The sequence below is a fragment of the Triticum aestivum genome, chromosome 1D (genome assembly GCF_018294505.1).
Source record: "Triticum aestivum cultivar Chinese Spring chromosome 1D, IWGSC CS RefSeq v2.1, whole genome shotgun sequence".
NCBI classification, from domain to species: domain Eukaryota; kingdom Viridiplantae; phylum Streptophyta; class Magnoliopsida; order Poales; family Poaceae; genus Triticum; species Triticum aestivum.
The window spans coordinates 82211026-82229968 of NC_057796.1; the positions used below are offsets into that span (position 1 = coordinate 82211026).

The 18943-nt window shown below is 47.1% G+C and overlaps 1 pseudogene; it reads right to left on the reverse strand.

The window, feature by feature from the left end:
- Nucleotides 1-989: 989 nt before the first annotated feature.
- LOC123157973 (protein MAIN-LIKE 1-like) lies at nucleotides 990-17816 on the reverse strand (annotated as a pseudogene).
- Between the last annotated feature and the right edge of the window lie 1127 nt (nucleotides 17817-18943).

Sequence of the window (18943 nt, forward strand, 5' to 3'; positions counted from 1 at the left end):
GGTATTCCTCGGAGAAGGCCCAACAACGCTCGTATCTGAATAACGAGCCAGCCGGTGCGCGAGAGACGGCCTCCACGATCAGCGGGACATGATCAGACGTGGTGCGGGCAGCAGAGTGAAGAGTTGCGTTAAACAACAAGGAGCTTCACTCGAGGTTGATCAATGCTCGATCTAGATGGACCAAAGTTGGGTCCGCCCTGCAATTAGACAAGTAAGGCGATGGTCCGTCAACAGAAGGTCCTGCAGCGACAAGTCTTCAATGGCCAGATTGAACTCCGCAGCAGCACCTGAGTCGAAGTTGGGGGTATTCTTTTCATCACGGCAACGAGTGACGTTAAAGTCGCCAACTAGAATCCACGACAGAGCACACAACCTAGCAATGGCGCGAAGTTCATCCAGGAACTCGGGGCGCCGCTCGGGGGTGCACGGGCATAGACGTTGGTCACCGCGAATGGAGAAGCATCGGCAGCAAACATGAAAAACGAGGTAAGCATCAAGGCAAGCTCGACGTCCCTACTGTGGGTGACCACGCCATCACGCCAGGCAGTCACCAAGCCGCCCGAAGCTCCATCCGAGGCCTTGAAGGAAAGCGACGAGAAGCCCGCGGGAAGAAAGGACGCCACTTTTCGATGGGTCACGTCCGTCAATCTTGTAACTACTCAGTATATTCTTTGATCATTGATTCAAATTATAACTAGTGCCTGGAGTAAAAGCCATTTTTTATCACATCAATGCGATGCCCCATTGCCGCAAAAAAAATGCGATGCCCCAGTACGTGCAATGTGCGAGTAGAGAGACTGACCTCAGTAGAGGAAACAACGGCGGCACGGGTCTCAGCCAGAGCTAAATGAAGACGACGACGTGCCATCACTCGAAGGTCAATCTTTGCCTATTAGGCAAGAGGATAGCAAGTTCTAAATTCTGTCTCGGTAGGACCGTGCCGCCCCCGCATCGGCTAGGTCGCTCGTGCAAGGTTATTCAGGACGCCCTTAGGTGCTCGCTGAAATGCCGGCTCCAAGTTGCTTGTGCAGGACATCTCCACCACCATGCGACGGCGACCGCTCGCCCGCGAGGATGTCCAGGAATGCCTCGGCGCTGGCATGGCACTGGCAATCGCCGAAGCGGACCTTGTGGATTGATTGTCAAAGACGAAGCGGAGGAGGATCGCGATTTAGCCGTCGCGGTCACTCGGGTGAATACGGGCAAATTTGACAATTTTGACCTCGGGACGAAATTAATTCACAGAATGAATTGCCCGTAAAACTATTTCACACCCCTGACCCTTTCGTGTAGCGCCCGCCACGCCGGCGCCACACCCTATGGTGCAGCGCCTAGCTCGGGGGCGTTTCACGCCAGTCCACCGTGGCAACCCCTGGGCCCGCACCCAGCAGTGCAGCGCCTCCGAGCTAGTCGTCACACATGTAATGTGCAGCGTCTAAGAGCTAGGCGCCACACATTTAAAGTGCAGCGCCTAGCGCGTAGGCGCTGCACTGTGACTTATCCAGCCACTTGGCTGCCTCCCTCCCCCCACACCACACACTCTCCCACTCTCTCCCCGAGCTTTGCCCCCTCACCACTCTCTTCCCCTCTCAAATCCTCTCTCAAATCTTGCAAATTTGAAGAATTTGTCCATGGATTTCGAAGTCAAACCCTCCCTCAAGGTAATCTTCTCTGATCCCCTTGTTTTGATCCAAGTAATGTTATCAAATTGCTCATTTGTTGCTAGTTTGGGAAAACCCTAGTTTTGTTTGGATCTAGAGATTTGCATGGAGATGTGAGATGTTTGTTTGCCAATTTCCTATGATTAGGCTTTGTTAGTATGTTAGGGTTATTCTTATGGGTGTTCTTATGTTGGTGCTAGGGTTAGGTTTAGGGCTAGGGTTATGGTTATGGTTAGGGTTATGTTTAGGGTTATGGTTAGTGTTAGGGTTGTTGTTTGATATATATATTAGGGTTTGTATTCCGTGTTAATCCTTGGATTAGTACTCATGGAAGCAATGTTACCTTGTGTTCTTTGAGTGCTTATAGGGATGGGAAGAACATGTGTGTTTGTTCATCATGGGGATAAAGATGCCTTTTTGAAAGGCAATATTGAACCGGACCCGGATGAGCTTGACATGGTGTTTGATAGTAGTCCTAGTTATGCGGAGCTCTTGCCACAAGTGAGGAAATATTTGAATTGGATGGACCCTAGTGATATCGTTGAGTTGGAGGGAAGACATAATGTTGGTTTTGGAATGCACATCCATTGGAAGACAATGCGTGTCAACTCGGAGCAACGTTGGGTTGCATACAAGGAGACGGTGGCCGAATCACTAGACAAGGCTCTTGAGTTATTTGCAACGAAGAAGGTTGATTCAAGTTTGCATTTGGACTTGAACCGGAACCCCTCCCTTTGGTTGCTAGTATCCCCCACCCTTGAAGCGAGATGAAATTGTTGAACCTCTTTTGACCCAAGAAGTGAGGCCAACATTGAGCCCGTTTACAAACAACCAAGATGAAGCTTTGCAAGAGGACAATGATGAGTATGCGGACGATGACAATGAAGTTGATCTCCATGACAACAATGTGGGTGATCTCGACAAATATCATTTGCAAGAGACAATGGACCATTCCATCCCTTTTTCCCGTGCATATGCATCGGACTCGGATGACGATGGTCCCGATGAACAAGTTGATGCGGAGGGGTTCACGGTGAAGGATGCCGAAGCTTTCGAGAAGGTATTCGGTCGGGATCATTGGACTACATTGTTCAAGGATGTTAGTCTCGCGGATGAAGCCGTGGTAGATGGTGGCCAATGTGTATCTCTTGGGGTTAGGCCAAGCTCTCACCGTGATTTGGGAGACGACAAGAACCGGATTGCTAAAGGGTCTAAGTTCGAAACCTTGTTGGAATTGAAGATGTGGCTCGACAACTACTCGGTTACGCATTATCGTCCACACAAGGTGGTGAACTCGGACGTCAATGTGCGCTACACGGTTGCATGTGCAAGTGAAGATGAAATATGTCCGTGGATTGTGCGTGCAAGACCATGGAAAGGAGGTCCAACTTGGCATGTAGTGAGTTGTGTGCCAACTCACATGTGCCAAGGCAAAAGGGTGGATGGCAAGATTGTGTCCCAAGACCACAAACAACTCACGTCCGAGTTCATCGCTTACAGGCTCTCCAACTCAATACCCACACTTCCAACAATGAGCGTCCAACATGTCATTGACCTTGTGAAAGACATCTTTCATTACAAGGTGAAGTACGGCAAGGCATGGAAGGCGAAGCAAGCCGCATTTAAGATGTTGTATGGTACTTGGGAGGAAGCATACAACCGAATTCCTAGGTTGTTGTTAGTCATGGCCGCGACAAACCCGGGCATGGTTCATGTGGTCGAGCCTCATGGGCACCAAACAATGGTTCATGAAGGAAGGAAAGTCCGAGTATTTGGCCGTGCATTTTGGGCGTTCGAGCAATGAGTGAGGGCTTTCAAACACTATAGGCCGGTCATCGCCATTGATGGCACGTTCTTGACCGGACAATACAAGGGCACCTTGTTGGTTGCGATAGCAAGTGATGCCTGTTGGGGAACGTAGCAGAAATTCAAAATTTTCTACGCATCACCAAGATCAATCTATGGAGTACTCTAGCAACGAGGGGAAGGGGAGTGCATCTACATACCCTTGTATATCGCGATGCGGAAGCGTTGCAAGAATGCGGATGAGGGAGTCGTACTCGTAGCGATTCAGATCGCGGTTGATTCCGATCTAAGCACCGAAGAACGGTGCCTCCGCGTTCAACACACGTGCAGCCCGATGACGTCTCCCATGCCTTGATCCAGCAAGGAGAGAGGGAGAGGTTGAGGAAGACTCTGTCCAGCAGCAGCACGACGGCGTGGTGGTGGTGGAGGAGCGTGGCAATCCCGCAGGGCTTCGCCAAGCACCGCGGGAGAGGAGGAGGAGGGAGAGCGGTAGGGCTGCGCCGAAAGAGAGACGTTCTCGTGTGTATGGCAGCCCCAAAACCCCAATATATATAGGGGAGGGGGAGGGCTGTGCCCCCATCTAGGGTTCCCCCCCCCCCCAAGGGGTGCGGCCAGCCCTAGATGGGGCTTGGGGGCGGCCAAGGGGGGGAGAGAAGGGGGGCGCCCCACTAGATGGGCCTTAGGCCCATCTGTGCCTAGGGTTTCCCCTTTCCCCCCTTCCTGCGCCCTGGGCCTCTTGTGGGGGGGCGCACCAGCCCACCTGGGGCTGGTCCCCTCCCACACTTGGCCCACGCAGCCCTCTGGGGCCGGTGGCCCCACCTGGTGGACCCCCGGGACCCTCCCGGTGGTCCCGGTACATTACCGATAGCACCCGAAACTTTTTCGGTGACCAAAACAGGACTTCCCATATATAGATCTTTACCTCCGTACCATTTCGGAACTCCTCGTGACGTCTGGGCTCTCATCCGAGACTCCGAACAACATTCGGTAACCACGTACATACTTTCCCTATAACCCTAGCGTCATCGAACCTTAAGTGTGTAGACCCTACGGGTTCGGGAACCATGCAGACATGACCGAGACGTTCTCCGGTCAATAACCAACAGCGGGATCTGGATACCCATGTTGGCTCCCACATGTTCCACGATGATCTCATTGGATGAACCACGATGTCGGGGATTCAATCAATCCCGTATGCAATTCCATTTGTCTATCGATATGTTACTTGCCCGAGATTCGATCGTCGGTATCCCTATACCTTGTTCAATCTCGTTACCGGCAAGTCTCTTTACTCGTTCCGTAACTCACATCATCCCGTGATCAACTCCTTGGTCACATTGTGCACATTATGATGATGTCCTACCGAGTGGGCCCAGAGATACCTCTCCGTTTACACGGAGTGACAAATCCCAGTCTCGATTCGTGCCAACCCAACAGACACTTTCGGAGATACCTGTAGTGCACCTTTATAGCCACCCAGTTACGTTGTGACGTTTGGTACACCCAAAGCATTCCTACGGTATCCGGGAGTTGCACAATCTCATGGTCTAAGGAAATGATACTTGGCATTAGAAAAACTCTGAGCAAATGAACTACACGATCTTGTGCTAGGCTTAGGATTGGGTCTCGTCCATCACATCATTCTCCTAATGATGTGATCCCGTTATCAACAACATCCAATGTCCATGGTCAGGAAACCGTAACCATCTATTGATCAACGAGCTAGTTAACTAAGGCTTACTAGGGACATGGTGTTGTCTATGTATCCACACATGTATCTGAGTTTCCTATCAATACAATTCTAGCATGGATAATAAACGATTATCACGAACAAGGAAATATAATAATAACCTATTTATTATTGCCTCTAGGGCATATTTCCAACAGTCTCCCACTTGCACTAGAGTCAATAATCTAGTCCACATCACCATGTGATTAACACTCACAGGTCACATCACCATGTGGCCAACATCCAAAGAGTTTACTAGAGTCAACAATCTAGTTCACATCTCTATGTGATTAACACTCAATGAGTTCTGGTTTGATCATGTTATGCTTGTGAGAGAGGTTATTAGTCAACGGGTCTGAACCTTTCAGATCCGTGTGTGTTTTACGAATATCTATGTCATCTTGTGGATGCTACCACGCGCTATTTGGAGCCATTTCAAATAATTGCTCTACTATACGAATCCGGTTTACTACTAAGAGTCATCCGGATTAGTGTCAAAGTTCGCATCGACGTAACCCTTTACGACGAACTCCTTTTCACCTCCATAATCGAGAAAATTCCTTAGTCCACTAGATACTAAGGATAAGTTCGACTGTTGTCATGTGATCCATTCCCGGATCACTATTGTACCCCTTGACCAACTCATGGCAAGGCACACTTCATGTGCGGTACACAGCATAGCATACTGTAGAGCCTACGTCTAAAGCATAGGGGACGACCTTCGTCCTTTCTCTCTCTTCTGCTGTGGTCAGGTCTTGAGTCTTACTCAATACTCACACCTTGTAACACAGCTAAGAACTCCTTCTTTGTTGATCTATTTTGAACTCTTTCAAAATCATGTCAAGGTGTGCGTTCTTTGAAAGTATCATCAGGCGTCTTGATCTATCTCTATAGATCTTGATGCCCAATATGTAAGCAGCTTTATCCAGGTCTTCCTTTGAAAAACTCCTTTCAAACAACCCTTTATGCTTTCCAGAAATTTTACATCATTTCGGATCAACAACATGTCATTCACATATACTTATCAGAAATGTTGTAGCGCTCCCACTCACTTTATTGTAAATACAAGTTTCTAACAAACTTCGTATAAACCCAAAAACTTTGATCACTCCATCAAAGCGTATATTCTGACTCCGAGATGCTTGCTCTAATCCATGGAAGGATCGCTGGAGCTAGCATACCTATTAGCATCCTTAGGATCGACAAAACCTTTCTGATTGTATCACATACAACCTTTCCTTACGAAAACTGGTAAGGAAACTTGTCTTGACATCCATCTGCCAGATTTCATAAATGCAGCTAATGCTAACATGATTCCGACGGACTTAAGCATCGCTACGGATGAGAAAATCTCATCGTAGTCAACTCCTTGAACTTGTGAAAATTCTCTTTGCCACAGGTCGAGCTTCATAGACGGTAACATTACCGTCCACGTCCGTCTTCTTCTCAAAGATCCATTTATCTCGGATTTCATGGCTTCTAACCATTTGTCGGAATATGGGCCCACCATCGCTTCTCCATAGCTCGTAGGTTCAGTATTGTCCAACAACATGATATCTCAGACAGGATCACGTACCACTCTGAAGTAGCACGCATCCTCATCGTCCTACGAGGTTTGGTAGTGACTTGATCCGAAGTTTCATGATCACTATCATAAGCTTCCACTTCAATTGGTGTAGGTGCCACAGGAACAACTTCCTGTGCCCTGCTACACACTAGTTGAAGTTATGGTTCAATAACCTCATCAAGTCTCCACCATCCTCCCACTCAATTCTTTCGAGAGAAACTTTTCCTCGAGAAAGGACTCGTTTCTAGAAGCAATTACTTTTGCTTCCAGATCTGAAATAGGAGGTATACCCAACTGTTTTGGGTATTCTTATGAAGATGTATTTATCCGCTTTGGGTTCGAGCTTATCAGCCTGAAACTCTTTCACATAAGCTTCGCAGCCCCAAACTTTTAAGAAACGACAACTTAGGTTTCTCTAAACGGTGTCGTATCAACGGAATTGCGTGGTGCCCCTTTTTAAAGTGAATGTGGTTGCCTCTAATGCCTAACCCATAAACGATAGTGGTAATTCGATAAGAGACATCATGGTATGCACCATATCCAATAGGGTGCAGTTATGATGTTCGGACACACCATCACACTATGGTGTTCCAGGCGGTATTAATTGTGAAACACTTTCCACAATATCTTAATTGTGTGCCAAACTCGTAACTCAGATACTCATCTCTATGATCATATCATAGACATTTTATCCTCTTGTCACGACGATCTTCAACTTCACTCTGAAATTACTTGAACCTTTCAATAATTCAGACTTGTGTTTCATCAAGTAAATACACTCAGCATCTACTCAAATCATCTGTGAATTAAGAACATAACGATATCCACTGCATGCCTCAGCACTCATTGGACTGCATACATCAAAATGTATTACTTCCAATAAGTTGCTCTCTTGTTCCATCTTACTGAAAACGAGGCCTTTCAGTCATCTTGCCCATGTGGTTTGATTTGCATGTCTCAAGTGATTCAAAATCAAGTGAGTCCAAACGATCCATCTGCATGGAGTTTCTTCATGCATATATACCAATAGACATGGTTCGCATGTCTCAATCTTTTCAAAAACGAGTGAGTCCAAAGATCCATCTACATGGAGCTTCTTCATGCGTTCTATACCAATATGACTCAAATGGCAGTGCCACAAGAATGTGGTACTATCATTACTATTTTATATCTTTTGGCACGAACATGTGTATCACTGCGATCGAGATTCATTTTAGGTGCAAGACCATTGAAGGTATTATTCAAATAAACAGAGTAACCATTATTCTCCCTAAATGAATAACCGTATTGCGATAAACATAATCCAATCATGTTTATGCTCAACGCAAACACCAATCTCGATGGTAGAGGGAGCATGCGATGCTTGATCACATCAACCTTGGAAACACTTCCAACACACATCGTCATCTCACCTTTAGCTAGTCTCCATTTATTCCGCAGCTTTTATTTCGTGTTACTAACACTTAGCAACCGAACCGGTATCTAATACCCTGGTGCTGCTAGGAGTACTAGTAAAGTACACATTCATATAATGTATATCCAATATACTTCTATCGACTTTGCCTGCCTTCTCATCTACCAAGTATCTAGGGTAGTACTGCTTCAGTGACCGTTCCCCTCATTACAGAAGCACTTAGTCTCGGGTTTGGGTTCAACCTTGGGATTCTTCACTAGAGCAGCAAATGATTTGCTGTTTCATGAAGTATCCCTTTTGTCCTTGCCCTTCTAGAAACTAGTGGTTTTACTAACCATCAACAATTGATGCTCCTTCTTGATTTCTACTTTCGCGGTGTCAAACATCGCGAATAGCTCAAGGATCATCATGTCTATCCCTGATATGTTATAGTTCATCACGAAGCTCTAATAGCTTGGTGGCAGTGACTATGGAGAACCATCACTATCTCATCTGGAAGATTAACTCCCACTCGATTCTAGCGATTGTGGCACTCAGACGATCTGAGCACACGCTCAACGATTGAGCTTTTCTCCCTTAGTCTGCAGGCTTAAGAAACTTGTCAGAGGTCTCATACCTCTTGACGCGGGCACTAGTCTGAAATCCCAATTTCAGTCTTCGGAACATCTCATATGTTCTGCGACGTTTCAAAAACTGTCTTTGGTGCCACAATTTTAAACCGTTAGCATCACACACTGAACTATCACGTAGTTATCAAAACGTGTATGTCAGATGTTCCGCAACATCTACAGACGACGCTGAGGTTCAGCACACCGAGCGGTGCATTGAGGACATAAGCCTTCTGTGCAGCAATGAGGACAATCCTCAGTTTACGGACCCAGTCCGCATAATTGCTACTATCAACTTTCAACTAAATTTTCTCTAGGAACATATCTTAACCAGTAGAACTAAAGCGCAAGCTATGACATAATTTGCAAAGACCTTTTGACTATGTTCATGATAATGAAGTTCATCTGATTATGAACTCCCACTGAGACAGACATCCCTCTAGTCATCTAAGTGATACATGATCCGAGTCAAACTAGGACGTGCCCGATCATCACGTGAGACGGACTAGTCATCATCGGTGAACATCTCCATGTTGATCGTATCTACTATACGACTCATGTTCGACCTTTCGGTCTCTTGTGTTCCGAGGCCATGTCTGTACATGCTAGGCTCGTCAAGTCAACCTAAGTGTTTTGCATGTGTTCCGAGGCCATGTTTGTACATGCTAGGCTCGTCAACACCCGTTGTATTCGAATGTTAGAATCTATCACACCCAATCATCACGTGGTGCTTCGAAACAACGAATCTTCGCCACGATGCACAGTTAGGGGGAACACTTTCTTGAAATTATTATAAGGGATCATCATACATACTACCGTCGTTCTAAGCAAATAAGATGCATAACATGATAAACATCACATGCAATCAAATAGTGACATGATATGGCCAATATCATTTTGCTCCTTTGATCTCCATCTTCGGGGCACCATGATCATCTTCGTCACCGGCATGACACCATGATCTCCATCATCATGATCTCCATCATTGTGTCTTCATGAAGTTGTCACGCCAACGATTACTTCTACTTCTATGGCTAACGCGCTTAGCAATAAAGTAAAGCAATTTACATGGCGTTATTCAATGACACGCAGGTCATACAAAAAATAAAGACAACTCCTATGGCTCCTACCGGTTGTCATACTCATCGACATGCAAGTCGTGATTCCTATTACAAGAATATGATCAATCTCATACATCACATATATCATTCATCACATCTTCTGGCCATATCACATCACATAGCACATGCTGCAAAAACAAGTTAGACGTCCTCTAATTGTTGTTGCAAGTTTTTACGTGGCTTGTATAGGTTTCTAGCAAGAACGTTTCTTACCTACGTAAAACCACAACGTGATATGCCAATTTCTATTTACCCTTCATAAGGACCCTTTTCATCGAATCCGTTCCGACTAAAGTGGGAGAGACAGACACCCGCTAGCCACCTTATGCAACTAGTGCATGTCAGTCGGTGGAACCTGTCTCACGTAAGCGTACGTGTAAGGTCGGTCCGGGCCGCTTCATCCCACAATGCCGCCGAAACAAGATAAGACTCGTAGCGGCAAGAAGAATTGGCAACATCTACGCCCACAACTACTTTGTGTTCTACTCGTGCATAGAAACTACGCATAGACCTAGCTCATGATGCCACTGTTGGGGAACGTAGCAGAAATTCAAAATTTTCTACGCATCACCAAGATCAATCTATGGAGTACTCTAGCAACGAGGGGAAGGGGAGTGCATCTACATACCCTTGTAGATCGCGATGCGGAAGCGTTGCAAGAACGCGGATGAGGGAGTCGTACACGTAGCGATTCAGATCGCGGTTGATTCCGATCTTAGCACCGAAGAACGGTGCCTCCGCGTTCAACACACATGCAGCCCGGTGACGTCTCTCACGCCTTGATCCAGCAAGGAGAGAGGGAGAGGTTGAGGAAGACTTCGTCCAGCAGTAGCACGACGGCGTGGTGGTGGTGGAGGAGCGTGGCAATCCCGCAGGGCTTCGCCAAGCACCGCGGGAGAGGAGGAGGAGGGAGAGGGGTAGGGCTGCGCCGAAAGAGAGACGTTCTCGTGTGTATGGCAGCCCCAAAACCCCAATATATATAGGGGAGGGGGAGGTCTGTGCCCCCATCTAGGGTTCCCCCCCCCCCAAGGGGTGCGGCCAGCCCTAGACGGGGCTTGGGGGCGGCCAAGGGGGGGAGAGAAGGGGGGCGCCCCACTAGATGGGCCTTAGGCCCATCTGTGCCTAGGGTTTCCCCTTCCCCCCCCTTCCTGCGCCATGGGCCTCTTGTGGGGGGGCGCACCAGCCCACCTGGGGCTGGTCCCCTCCCACACTTGGCCCATGCAGCCCTCTGGGGCCGGTGGCCCCACCTGGTGGACCCCCGGGACCCTCCCGGTGGTCCCGGTACATTACCGATAGCACCCGAAACTTTTCCGGTGACCAAAACAGGACTTCCCATATATAAATATTTACCTCCGGACCATTTCGGAACTCCTCGTGATGTCCGGGGTCTCATCCGGGACTCCGAACAACATTCGGTAACCACGTACATACTTTTCCTATAACCCTAGCGTCATCGAACCTTAAGTGTGTAGACCCTACGGGTTCGGGAACCATGCAGACATGACCGAGACGTTCTCCGGTCAATAACCAACAGCGGGATCTGGATACCCATGTTGGCTTCCACATGTTCCACGATGATCTCATCGGATGAACCACGATGTCGGGGATTCAATCAATCCCGTATGCAATTCCCTTTGTCTATCGATATGTTACTTGCCTGAGCTTCGATCGTCGGTATCCCTATACCTTGTTCAATCTCGTTACCGGCAAGTCTCTTTACTCGTTCCGTAACTCACATCATCCCGTGATCAACTCCTTGGTCACATTGTGCACATTATGATGATGTCCTACCAAGTGGGCCCAGAGATACCTCTCCGTTTACACGGAGTGACAAATCCCAGTCTCGATTCGTGCCAACCCAACAGACACTTTTGGAGATACCTGTAGTGCACCTTTATAGCCACCCAGTTACGTTGTGACGTTTGGTACACCCAAAGCATTCCTACGGTATCCGGGAGTTGCACAATCTCATGGTCTAAGGAAATGATACTTGACATTAGAAAAACTCTGAGCAAACGAACTACACGATCTTGTGCTAGGCTTAGGATTGGGTCTCGTCCATCACATCATTCTCCTAATGATGTGATCCCGTTATCAACAACATCCAATGTCCATGGTCAGGAAACCGTAACCATCTATTGATCAACGAGCTAGTCAACTAGAGGCTTACTAGGGACATGGTGTTGTCTATGTATCCACACATGTATCTGAGTTTCCTATCAATACAATTCTAGCATGGATAATAAACGATTATCACGAACAAGGAAATATAATAATAACCTATTTATTATTGCCTCTAGGGCATATTTCCAACAATGCCAATAACCGGGTGTTGCCATTGGCATTTGCTTTGGTTGAGGTGGAGAACAATGACAACTGGGAGTGGTTTCTGCATCTTTTGAGGACGAAGGTGTTACCCGCTCAAAGGGAAATTTGTGTCATATCGGATCAGCATCCAGGAATTCTTAACGTGGTGGAGATTGACATTCTCGGGCATGCTCCGTTGCACCATCGATGGTGCATGAGGCACTTTTCTTCGAACTTCTATAGGGCATGTGGCCTTAAGGAGTTGGCCGATGATCTTCAAGATTGTTGTCTCGCTTTCTCCGACAAGCGCTTCGCCACTTTGTACAACAAATTGCTCGCACACAAAAAACTTGATCCCGGGGGTCAAGACTTTCTCAATAGGCACATTCAATACCGGAACAAGAGGGCACGTGCTTTTGATGAAGATGGCCGGAGATACGGTCAAATGACAAGCAATATGATCGAATGCTTCAATAGGGTGCTCAAAGGTGCACGTGGATTACCCGTGACGGCAATAGTTCAATACATATTTGACAAGATGAATGCGTACTTTGTAAAGTACTCGATGGAAACGGATGCATAGATAGCGGGTGAGAACCCGCGCAAGTACAAGTACAAGTTCCCACCCAAGGTTGATGAATGGTTGGTATTTCAATCACGGAAGGCGGACTCAGAAGAAGCTATATTATATGACAACGAAGAGTGGAAGTACGAAGTGAAAGAGCCAGGAGGAACCACAAACGATGGCCGGCAACATGGAGGTCGGGCTTTCAAGGTGTCGTTAACATAATGTGGTTGCACTTGCGGGTCCAAGCTAGGCGCCACACTGGTCTGTAACTATCCAGAGAGCAATAGAAGGTGGGGGAAGTTACAGACCAGTGTGGCACCTAGCTTGGAGGCGCCACCCTGTATAGTGCAGCGCCTAGTGCTTGGGCGTTGCACTCTACAGTGTGGCGCCTCCATGCTAGGCGCCACACTGGTCTGTAACAATCCAGAGAGCAACAGAAAGCTTGCCTTTAGTTTGGGCCAAAAAATTCGCTAAGTGTTTGTGTGGCGCCTAGCTAGGAGGCGCCACATTGTACAGTGCAACGCCCAAGCGCTAGGCGCCACACAAACACTTAGTGTTTTTTTGTCATTCAGACTTGGTCATTTTCAGGCACAGTTCAACATTTCGTATAATAAACAGTCAGGATCAAAAAGTGTTCAACAAAGACAGCATTTCCTAGAATGACCATCTGCTACCTCTTGAGCACTGCGTTGGTTTTCCCTTGAAGAGAAAAGGGTGATGCAGCAAAGTAGCATAAGTATTTCCCTCAGTTTTTGAGAACCAAGGTATCAATCTAGTAGGAGGCTACGCGCGAGTCCCTCGCACCTACACAAAATAAATAAATCCTCGCAACCAACGCGATAAGGGGTTGTCAATCCCTACACGGTCACTTATGAGAGTGAGATCTGATAGATATGATAGGATAATATTTTTGGTATTTTTATGATAAAGATGCAAAGTAAAGAAAGTAAAATAAAAAGCAATGGAAATAGCTAAGTGTTGGAAGATTAATATGATGGAAAATAGACTCGGGGGCCATAGGTTTCACTAGTGGCTTCTCTCAAGAGCATAAGTATTTTACGGTGGGTGAACAAATTACTGTTGAGCAATTGACAGAATTGAGCATAGTTATGAGAATATCTAGGTATGATCATGTATATAGACATCACGTCCAAGACAAGTAGACCGACTCCTGCCTGCATCTACTACTATTACTCCACACATCGACCGCTATCCAGCATGCATCTAGAGTATTAAGTTCATAAGAACAGAGTAACGCTTTAAGCAAGATGACATGATGAGAGGGATAAATTCATGCAATATGATAAAAACCCCATCTTGTTATCCTTGATGGCAACAATACAATACGTGCCTTGCTGCCCCTACTGTCACTGGGAAAGGACACCGCAAGATTGAACCCAAAGGTAAGCACTTCTCCCATTGCAAGAAAGATCAATCTAGTAGGCCAAACCAAACTGATGATTCGAAGAGACTTGCAAAGATAACCAATCATACATAAAAGAATTCAGAAGATTCAAATATTGTTCATGGATAAACTTGATCATAAACCCACAATTCATCGGTCTCAACAAACACACCGCAAAAGAAGATTACATCGAATAGATCTCCACAAGAGAGGGAAAGAACATTGTATTGAGATCCAAAAAGAGAGAAGAAGCCATCTAGCTAATAACTATGGACCCGAAGGTCTGAGGTAAACTACTCACACTTCATCAGAAAGGCTATGGTGTTGATGTAGAAGCCCTCCGTGATCGATGCCCCCTCCGGCGGAGCTCCGGGACAGGCCCCAAGATGGGATCTCGTGGGTATAGAAGTTTGCGGCGGTGTAATTAGGTTTTTGGCTCCGTATTTGATCGTTTGGAGGTATATATAGGAGGAAGGAGTACGTCGGTGGAGCAACATGGGGCCCACGAGGGTGGAGGGCGCGCCTGGGGGGGTAGGCGCGCCCCCTACCTCGTGGCTTCCTGTTTGATTTCTTGACGTAGGGTCCAAGTCCTCTGGATCATGTTCGTTCCGAAAATCACATTTCCGAAGGTTTCATTCCGTTTGGACTCCGTTTGATATTCTTTTTCTGCGAAACTCTGAAATCGGCAAAAAAACTGCAATGCTGGGTTGGGCCTTCGGTTAATAGGTTAGTCCCAAAAATAATATAAAAGTGAATAATAAAGCCCAATAATGTCCAAAACAGAAGATAATATAGCATGGAGCAATCAAAAATTATAGATACGTTGGAGACGTATCACCATCACAACAAGTTCAACATTACTAACACAACTCCAAGTTCAACGACATAACAAGTTCCACATTACTAAGAGCTACCACAACTTCAAGTTTAACATAGAGCTACCACCACTCCAAGTTCAACGACATAACAAGTTCCACATTACTAAGAGCTATCACCACTCTAAGTTCAACATTATAAATAGAGGACGATGACTACTTCCTTCCGCACTTGCTAGCTCCTCCCCCCCTCTTGCTGGTTATCTTCTTCACCTTCCTAGGAAGAGGAACCCGCTCCGGTTCCGGCTCCGGTTCCTCCACGTCATCCACATCGTCATCCAAATAGTCATCCAAAGCCGCCATCCGCGAGGTGCCGACCGTCCTTTGCCTCTTTGGGTGAAGTCTTCAGGTGTGTACTTCTTGATTCCCTTCCTAGGCTTTAACTCGTATGCAGACCGAACCTGGTATGTCCCCAAGGTCATATCATCAGCAACCTATGCATCAACAAAAGATATGGAAAGACCGTGTGTGAGGATATAGTTAGCAATGCATCAACAATTGGATATATGCTCATGCCATACCTCTTGGGTGACCACACCCACATCCTCATCCTCCGAAGGATCACCATGGCCCTGGCCCGAAGTGGGATCTGATGGTGTCACCGACCTAGACCGTTCTGGTGATACATACTCGGGGTCACGACAGCCGAAAAGGTTTGATAGCCGCCTTAACTTTTGGCCCTGGCGCTGCAACACGTACAAGTGAATGAGACATGGAACGTAGAAACACATGTTAAGTGCTAGTTTGAAAGAGATGTGAACCTTAATGAATGCTCGAAGTGCACCTTCCCCATCGCTTTTGCCAGTCGGGGTTATTTCCAGAATAGTCTCGGTCTCATCAGCTGCTTTCTTGATCTGGGCACGCTATGAACAGAAATGGTATCAAAGTGTTAGGCAAGCGAAGATGTGAATAGTGCGAAGTAAAAGCAAAAAGGGCAAATACCACAAAGTTCATCATTGGAGCTGAAGGGATCACTGAGTTGCCTTTCTTGACTAATGCGTTGTACTGGTGCTGGGCTACCTCATCAAACAAGGTGGGTTCTTCCAAAATCTCCTCAGCATACGCCGGCTTGCATACCTCCACACGGGTACTTGCAAGAAACCATGTGAGATAGTTGTTGAACGCTACCGGGCAGTGCTCACGAAGCTGGGCTCGTTTTCCAGCCCTAGCTTGCTCCACACAAAGCGCGAACTGCACAACATACTTCCTGTGATGCTTGGCCCAATCCTTGATCTTCCGCTGCTTTTTCCTATCCAACCTGCAAGTTACAAACAGAATATTAGCATCATCGAAACCGCCGAGAAGCTGCTAAGTGCTCAAGGTTAATTATATCTTACGCGTGTAGCAACTTGTCCCTGTCCTCCCACTCCGGCGGGTGTGGCTGGAACAAACCAAACTGGCGGAACACCCGATGTGGCAGGTGAAGCTCAACCGCCCAGTTGCATATCAGTGGGCACCGCATATGCCAGAGATCCCTATCCCTAATGCACATCGGATTCAGCCTGAACTCCATAGGGTTACCAAAACTCTCTCCTTGTCCATACGGCTCCCATTCCACCTGCAAAATGGGATAGAATGCAAAATTGATATTGAGTTACGATACAAGCATGATAATCACTTATGCAATGTCGATTCACCTGCGCAGGCGTGATCGCGGCCAGCTCGCTCTTGTACAACTTGTACATGACCGAGGGATCATCCGTCGTCTCATTTAACACATCCCACTTGTGAGCCCAAGTGGGGAGTCGTAGTGGGTCGTCTTTGTCGTCCCAATCCTCCTACTTCACGGTCTTCGGTCGTCCAACCGGCAAACGCTCCCAGCTCCATATGGAAAGTGCGAGCAGACAACCACCAATACCTCCATAGTGCCTACAACAGGCTTCGTCCAACTGCACATAAAAGAGAACATGGTCAAATTTGCCGCAAGAGCGCATTGATAATGTATCAATGAAGTGAAAAGGAAACAACTTCATACCTGTCGATACAAGTAAGCCAGTGTCGCCGAACCCCAACTCCATTTGCTATCGAAGACGGTCAACGCCTTCAGCCACATCCATGGAGCATTCTTGCCTGTGCCATCAGCAAACATGGTCCTGGATATCACGTACCACATGTAGACACGAGCATATGTCTTCACCGTGTCCTCATTAGCATCCTCAGGGCAAGTACTAAAGTTCGATGTAATCCACGTGAAAGGAGCACCGGCTGTGACTCTTTTCTTCTTCTTGTCTTCTGCTTCTGGTTCCCGAGGCTCCGGAGGAACCATACCGATAAGGGCATGCATCTGCGCGCGCCACCCATCAGAATCGGTGTTCATACATAAAGGATTCCCATCGATAGAAAGACCGGTGATCATAGCAATATCCTGGAGCGTCACGGTCATCTCCCCAGTCCGAAGATGGAAAGTGTGTGTCTCCGGCCTCCAATGATCAATAAGCGCGGTGAGTGCTGCAGCATTGTTGGGTGGCGTCGACCGGCTGACCAACTGAATGAAAGGGAGAAGTCCTGTCTCCCTTACATACGGTGTGTACCGCTCATCATAGCGCATCCATCCAAGGGTGACCCCGTGAGACCGAAGCTTCAGAGGTGCAAGCTCCTACAAACAAACGAATCATAACATTACATATGGGGCATTTGTGTTTGAAATAAATACGAAATTCATAACACCGGCCACTTTCAGTATTACCCGCTGCTCCACCGACATAGCGTACGACCGGTGTTGTTTGTCCCAGTGATCATCGAGAAGCCAAACCATCCTAACAATTTCAACAAAGCATTCTTGTCAACACGATTATCTTTTCAATTCAAAAAAACTAAAGTAGGCCTACTAGATGCAAGATTCAAAGCATATGTATCCAAAACATTCTTCTCAATAAGAGTATAATTTCAGTACAAATAAACTAAGCTAGGCCTACTTCATACAAATAACTTTTCCATAGAAATAACATGTCAATCTATGTATCCAACCATATCTTTTCAATAAAATAAACTAAACTAGGGTTCCACAAATCAAACAAACAAGGGTTGTAATATATGCAAAATTCTAATACATGCAAGATTCAAATCTAATCAAATCAAACAAGGATTCCCCAAATCTTCAAAATACCATATTTTCTATGGATAGAAAGAAGGGGATCGGAGGAGAGTACCTTCTAGGATGGATTGGTGAAGAAATGCACGGACCAAATCGTCGGATCTGAAGGATTTGGGAGAGGGGATTGAGAGGGGGAGAGGAGGAAGCCGCCGGCGCGCCTGTTCTGTAACTCCTCCTGAAACGAATGGGTGGGGTGGGGGGAAGGGGAGCGGGCGGCTGGCATCTAAGTCACAGTGCAGCGCCTAAGGGCTAGGCGCTGCACATTACATGTGTGGCGCCTAGCTAGGAGGCGCTGCACTGCTGGGTGCGGGCCCAGGGGCTGCCACGGTGGACTGGCGTGCAACGCCCCCGAGCTAGGCGTTGCACCGTAGGGTGTGGCGCCGGCGTGGCGGGCGCTACACGAAAGGGTCAGGGGTGTGAAATAGTTTCACGGGCAGTTCATTCTGTGAATTGATTTCGTCCCGAGGTCAAAATTGTCAAATTTGTCGTGAATACGGGGGTGGGCACAGATGACGTCGAAGTCATTGACTTTGCAGGTGGAACGCAGGAGAACGAGCCGGCGGTTTCGCAGGCGGGAGGTTTGGCATCTTTGGTTTCCTGGCGGCGAGGGCGTCATGAACGGAACTCATAGCCCCTGTTTGGTTCATAAGTCCTAGGACTTTTTTTAGTCCCAACTTATAAGTCCCAAGTCCCTAAAAAGTCTCTACCTGTTTGGTTCATGGGACTTATAAGTCCCTATAAGACCATATTACAACTATAAGTCCCTATAAGACTCTCCTTGAGGGTCT